We start from the raw sequence: 7530 nt of genomic DNA on the forward strand, positions 1-7530 counted from the left end.
AGCGTTAGTTAATATTGATAGCTACCATTTATTGAGAGTTCATATTTCCCAGGCACAGAGCTAAACACTTGACAAGCTTTATATTATTTCTTTCAGTCCTCACAAGAGTCCTATGAAGTAGGCACCATTTAACAGATGAGGTAAGTGGGTCCTAAAGAGCTTAATGACCTTCCCCCACAGTCACATGGATGTAATTGGAAATGCTGGAATTTGAACAGAGGCATCTGGCTTCAGAACCAGCACATGAACTGCCAACCTGAGATAAATACATCTGCAACTTTCCTACTAACCCAATATTTTCCATTTCAACCAAGAGACAACAGCCTGTCTTCCATGACATCTTCTCCCAGTCTTCTCTATCCAAACCTTCATATGGCTTTAGCAATGCTTGTTTTATTCAGAGATATGCTTATGTTGCCCATCTCCAATTAGCTTATTATTTTTTAAACACTTCCCCCTTTTTCTTGCATTTCTGTGAATTAAGTCTGGAGAAAACCTGACTGAATTAGCAGAATGGATCACAAAGTGAATCAGTAGGGACACAGTAACAGCTCCACTGATGCCATATGCCTACCTCCTGTGTCTTGTGTACTTCAGGAAGTGTAGCTTTTACATTAACTTCCTTGGTTTTCAAGTGCAACATTTTACAGAAGCCTGACATTATTAGTTGATATTTCTGTCCTCCAACAGGAGTATACTCATTTTACTCATTTCCCTCTTCCCACTGTAAGCTGTGATTTTCACCAATCTTTTGGGGTGGGAGCCTTTCACTCTATAAGGTAATGATCAACTACCTTCAGACCCTGTGTTCAATGACTTCCTTGCCAGCCCTCTCAAGTAGTTCACCATGAGAAGTGAGCATCAAAGAGTCTTTGGATGCATACATACTACATCTCTCAGTAAACTCATCTGGAATGGTCTGCCTGCCTGAGGATGGAACTTGGCCTAGGATTGATCAGCACCACTGATCAACTTTCTGGGGGAAAAAAAAAAAATCTCTAAGCTAAGCCATACACTCTTCAGCCAACATAGGTAGAAAAAAACAAACTTTTTAAAACCCACAAGCCAGCCAAAAGGCATTTTTTTCATTTCTGTCGAGAAAATCAAATTGTTTTCCTGCACCCAATACTGCATAACTTGAAGAAGGTCCTATAGTGTGCTGAGATTTACATTAAAATGTAATCAAACCAAGTTGCTGAATAAACTCAGGGAAACATTAGGCGAACAAGAGTGTCTTAGCAAGGGAAAACTAACTTGCCCAATCAATGAGTCCTAATGAAAAATACTAGAATATGCCTTTCAACAGGATTTCTCAAATATCAGAGGATTTTGCTATCAAAGGAGGAGCCTCAGCTCAAGGTGTCCTTGTGGGGGCCACAGTGAGACAATTGCCTGATCTCCCACATGTCTTTCCCTATGATAGCTCTGCCCTGCCCCCAACACACTGTCACCTGGGCTCTGCATGGCCAAAGGCACATGTGCCTGAAACTGGCTAAATGAATTCTTGGCCTTGTAACAAAACAAGGATAACCAACCACTGATGTTTGACCTGATGTTCTTTGCCTCATTAGCACCACACCTTCACCAACAGGGTTAAAGAGCAATATTATGTGGTCATGTCATCTAGCACGAAACCATCAAACCTGTGAACCCTCGATTGGCAAGAAAGTCTTGGCAATTTAAGGTTAAAATACTGTCTACACATCTGTCTTAGTCTGTTTTCTGCTGCTATAACAGAATACTACAGATTGGGAACTTCATAATGAACAGAAATTTATTTGGCTCATGGTTCTGGAGTCTGAGAAGTCCAAGAACATGGTGCTAGCATCTGGTGAGCATCTTCATGCTGCATCATCTCATGGCAGAAGATGGAAGGACAAGAGAGCATGATAGCAAACAAGAAAGAGAGGACCAAACTTGCTTTTTTAATGAAGCCACTCATGATAACTAACCCACTCCCATGATAATTACATTAATTCATTAATGAGGGCCCTCATGGTCTAATCACCTCTTACTAGGCTCTACCTCCTACCACTGTTGCACTGGAGATTAAGTTTCAAACACATTAATTTGGTGGGGAGACTTTCAAACCATACCAGCATCTATTTCTAGGTGATATTATACTTCATACAACATGTTTCTATTTTTCAAAAATATCAAAATTTATACGAAATGAATATAGTTGATTTCGAGCCTTTAATAGAAATATAAGACTATATATAAAAATACATAATACATGTAATATATATTGTGACATGTTAGATATATAATATTTATAACATTTGAGGACCATATTGAAGATAAGCTGAAATAAGGTGTTTCAGAAGCTTTACAGTGGTTCCATTTCACTCAGGCTCACCAGGAAGACTGGGGAAATGAGGATTTTATTGTATTTTGTTTTATTTTCTAAAGTAAAATTGTCACCAAAATTCTAATGTTCTTTTTCCCTGTGATCCTTTTTTTAACTTTATCTCCTGATCTTTCTCTTTGCTGGGTGTCTAAGGGGCAAGGAGTCAGTTTATCATGGACACTTCTGCTTTAGGGGACTTAAGTGGAGTCTGATCATGGAGATATTTCCTGCAGTGACCGCCCGCCTTCCCCTTTATAATTCTTTGGTCCTTGTCTTTGTCCCTTCACACAGACCTCGGCCACACCACGATCCCTTTCCCTCACCACATTCCAGACACGATCACCTTCTTTTTCCTTCTCCAACACATCAAGCTCCTTCCTGCCTACAGATGTTTGCATTTGCTGTCCTCTCTACCTGGAAGACCCTTCCCGTCTCCTTCTTGTCTTTCAGATCTTGGCTCAATAATCACCTGCTCAGAAACACTTCCCTGACCTCACTTACCTGAATCACTCCTCCACCTCCACCCTGTTATTCACCATTATATTGCCCTGAGACTTTTCTTTAGAGTACTATCATAATAAAGGAATCCTCTTTGGTGTTTATTTGTTCATTGTTAGCTCTCTACCCCTTCTAAAATACAAGTTTCATGAAGAGGAAGCTTTATCTGTTTTTTGCACTCTTAAACATTCAGGACCTATGCAATACCTAGCACATAGCAGGACCTAAATCAACATTCAGTGAACAAATGAATGAATGAAATGTCCAGTGTTCCTCAGAAGAAAGGTACAGCTTCTTCAGAGAAGCTATGGAATACCCAACTTGTTATTTAGAGGGCTTGAAGAGCATTGAAGGCTTCTAATAACCTGGCACTCTGCTTAGTGTGCAGGTGTTTTGAGAACCTGCCTGGCTTTGGGGGGATGGGGAGAAATAATCCAAACACAAAATTGCCTGTATGTATTTAAATGCTTAGATATGTTTAGCATCTAGGGAATAATAAGTTACAATTTTGTGAGTATCTTCCCTCACCAGGAATGTGTATAACATATTCTCACATCAGTCCCCACAGCACCCCTATAAGGTAGAGATTATCCCTATTTTAGAGATGAAGAGATTGAGTCTCAAGTGGTTTCCCAAAACATATGGAACAAATAATGATTAAAGTTGAAACTTGAACCTTGTCTGTCTTATCTATCTGGAAAGATTATGCTTTTAACCTCATCTTGGTTTCAAGAACCCAAAACATCAGTACGGTAAAGATAATGAGCCCATGGTTGCTCATACATATGATACTGCAAGAAAAAAAACGCATTTGTGTGGTGTTATTTGTAGCAATTGTTTTCCAACCCCTTCATACCCATTCTAGAGAAGTACTTATTTGCAGGATAGTAATACAACCACTTCAATTTTTTTTGTGAGTTCTTCTGGGTTTTCACATATTGCCCCCATCCATTCCAGATAATGAAAACACAACTATTTGAGATTTAGCACTCATACTGCTCTTTGTTCAAAGTCACAAATGTCTTATATTTTTCAGAGCTATAAGCTGAGTTTTTCCTTTTTTGGTAGTGAACTTATACCAAAATCAAGGCTGAAAAAACTAATGTTCCTAAGAGTAAAATGTACAATTCCTAATTTCTCTAGCCTATAATAACGGCTGTATCAGCAGCACTGACACTCAAAGAAAGCTATGAAAACAAGAAGATGTTTTAGAGAAAATCCAAGAAAGAAATAATTTATTATCTTCCAATCCTCAGACAGATATTTCTCTTTTATCTTGATGCCTGATGTTTCTTTCTTAATGTATCTACCATGTAGATGGCTCTTTCTGTATCTTTTTTCCCGTTTCTTCTTAGAACTCGTCACTAGAGTATCTACCTATTAAGCTCTTAGTCCCTCCCCTGCCTTTCAATCCTCCCCCCACCCTCGATTTCTACATGAAGTGCACCAGCTCTTCCCTTAATTTTTTTTCTTCTGTGAGATGAGCTCCCAAGTTCTTACTTCTTTCTGCTTAACTTTGTGTGAAAATGCAAGGGTTTAAGATTTACAGCTCTGCTTAAAAGGCTCTCTTCCTCCCTATTCTGGGGCTTGACTACTGAGCAAAGAATCCCCCAGCTGAAATCTCAGCAGAAGAGGGGTTTTGAAGACATATCCAGAGCTCCCAGTTCAATCAAAAAAGCAACTTTTGAACTTGTCCCATTACGGTGGCGACGGAGTTTTCACAGCCTGATCCATATGTCTAAGGACACTTTCAGCAGCCTCCATGATGTATTAACCAAACACCTGGATTTAATAAGAACCTTTTCACAATAGGGAGAGCCTGTGTGCACACAGACTTACTCTCAGGTCAGTTGAGAAGAGCCAGTGTTGATTCACAGAACAAGGCCCCACTCCTGGGTAAAGTAACTAAAAGGCAGAGGAAATACAATGTTGAAGAGCAGCAAGAAATGATATATACTGGTCATTAAGAGCATGGGCATTGCAATCCCAGTGTTACCACAGAAGAGTTTGTGTGATCTTGAGCAAGTTAACTTCTCTAAGCCTCAATTACCTCATCTGTAAAATGAGGCTATTTCTGGTAGCTACCTCATTTTTCTATGAATGTTTAATGAATAGTATAAAAAGCACCTATTTAGCACACATGGTACCATGCTTGATAAATAGTTCCTATTATTATTATTGTTTTTATTTCCTGAAGCATCATTGAACCAGGCAACTTCTCATGATAGCAAAGTAGAGTTTGGGCCAATGAGTATATTGTCAGGTTTCCCTCCTGGATAATCCAAGCTTTATACCAGATGAAGTAAGTAGAAAAGAAGAAAAATAATAAACAATTTTTAAAATGTGCTTCTAATATAAATGGTCTAAAAGCAGAAAAGAAAAAATAAAAACAACAGAGAAAACAGATCTGTCATGAATTTGGAAAAGACTCATCCATGAGTTCTTCAAAATTATTTTCTCAAGGGAGAAGAATCTCCCCCAGACAAGACAGGTAATGACTAGTCTCAAAATACCAAGAGAAAATGCAAAATTCTGGCGTTTGGCATTGAGCTAGCAGTCTCCAGGTCGTGTTTTTGACCTGTCTGCCAAGTTTCTGCTGCTGGAACCACTGAAAGAGGGTTCCTAAGGAAGATACACATATACTTTCAATCCTAAATGCATGCACATTCAAGGGAATGCCCTGGAGAGAGGGGCTAACTTCATCAACCTTACCACACTGGTACTTGTAATGGCTGATATTCTGACCCTCTGGCCACCAACCATCCAGAGAGGGATTTCTCCCTTTCTCAGAGTCGGAGTAACCTCACAGAAAGGTTGTTCCAATGGCCCATAGTTCATAGCAGACAAAACAAATTCAGATGTGTGGTAGAATGGGGCCAATTCTAATATCAAGACCATGGTTAGGCTGCCAACCACTTCATTGATTTTAAATCTAGTTTACTGGGGCCAGAAAATTCAACAGCTTCTACATCCTAAAACATGAGATGCCAGCAATGGTCAGATGTCCTTAAAATGAGACTTTGTGTTGATTCTTTTTAGCTGGAGCTGAAAGGAGAGAGCGCCTGTGAATTGTTCATGGGCTTAAGTAATTGTTGAATAAAGGTTTCCTTAGTATGTGCTTAAAATTTTCACCTGTGTGGGAAAGGGCACCAGCCATGTGCCTCATTTACCTAAAATCCAAGCATTCTCCTCCCTATGGAAATGTAATTGGTCTCTAAAATATCGATGACTTTGTTTCATTCTTGTGAAGTATCTTTTTCACTGATAATGACTTCCAAAGACTTCAAATATCTGAAATCATCAGAGCAAAACTTACATAACGGCCTTTTTTCTCTTTATGAAACAGCTGCTTAAAAGTCGTAATACAGCCGAAGTCCAGTTACATTGCAAACAACACAAAACAAAGTTCCTTGCTTCTTTCACTCGCTTCATCTAGTGACTGACATAGTGAGAGTAATAGCACTGACCCGGTGCCTGGCGAACGTTTCTCCTTTTATAACCACTTGAGCGTGGCAGGCTCTTCCTATTAACTACATTACATCATCATTATCAAAGACGAAAGGAAATTAATTTTGTTTTTCAAGGTCTTGGCAATAAGTCGGTTCTTTACTTCATCAGACATCTGCTGTTTTTCTACGTGTGTCATTTGTGAAGCTGAGTTTTCCTTATGACTTTATTCTCATAACAATTTATCACGCAACAGTGTTTACCAGAGAAGTTGGGCCGACGGATTTTTCTCTCTCCAAACAAAAAGTGTAACATTAACTTAAAGCCAATATCATCATCTATATTTCATTCTCAAATAGTTTTCTGGGCTTTAAAAGAAAAAAAGCCAACAAGGCTGTCAAGAAAAAATAACCACTTATGGTCTCTCTGGTTGAAATGTATTGCCAACGCTCCTCGACTTTGTTTTAACAGATGGGTCTTTATCAGCAAATTCTGTGGGCAGCTCACCAACTTCCCTTAGGAATGGAGGCATGCTTCCATTTGCTTCGGCTCTTATCTGTTCACTTACAGCCACATTTGACCACAAAATTCTAGGTTTTTTTTTTTCATGTATTGATACAAAGGAGAAACTACAGAGAATCTTCTGTTCTCCAATAATTAGTCATTCCTGGGCTGATGGATAGGCTCTTAGCCTGACTTCACATCTGTAAAAAAAAAAAAAAAAAAAAATTTTTTTGGTAGTTCACATGGATACACGGACTTTACTAATGCTCTGTGCACGATTCCCTCACCTCATGTAATAAGGGCCCCCGAGAAACCTCTTCACAATATTTATTTTGATGAGTAAACTGTTGGGGTTTTAACTCATCTTTTTCTTCCTCAATCTCTTCTTCTTCCTCTCCCTTCTTCCAGATGCTAGCTAACTCCTAGAAGCCTTCATTCTTTGAGTCAACACTGGAGCAAAATTCATGGGAAGCTATTGTTTCAGATGAGAGTCATCCGCTCTAGAATAGGGTGTACAGGGAATCTAGAAACCGACTTCAAGGAATATTAGAGAAGACCTCTACTTGCCACATGCTTCATATATGGACCTGTGTTTTAATGCTTGTGTTTTTTTATTAAGGAGATCCGTGCCAAAAACAGAGATGAATCATGACTCTTAAAATTTTATTTTACCATGAAAATTGCTTTCACCTTTTCTTGTTGCAATTTGACATAATCATTTCCACAAGAAT

This window comes from Gorilla gorilla, chromosome 15, assembly GCF_029281585.2.
Source record: "Gorilla gorilla gorilla isolate KB3781 chromosome 15, NHGRI_mGorGor1-v2.1_pri, whole genome shotgun sequence".
Taxonomy (NCBI): domain Eukaryota; kingdom Metazoa; phylum Chordata; class Mammalia; order Primates; family Hominidae; genus Gorilla; species Gorilla gorilla.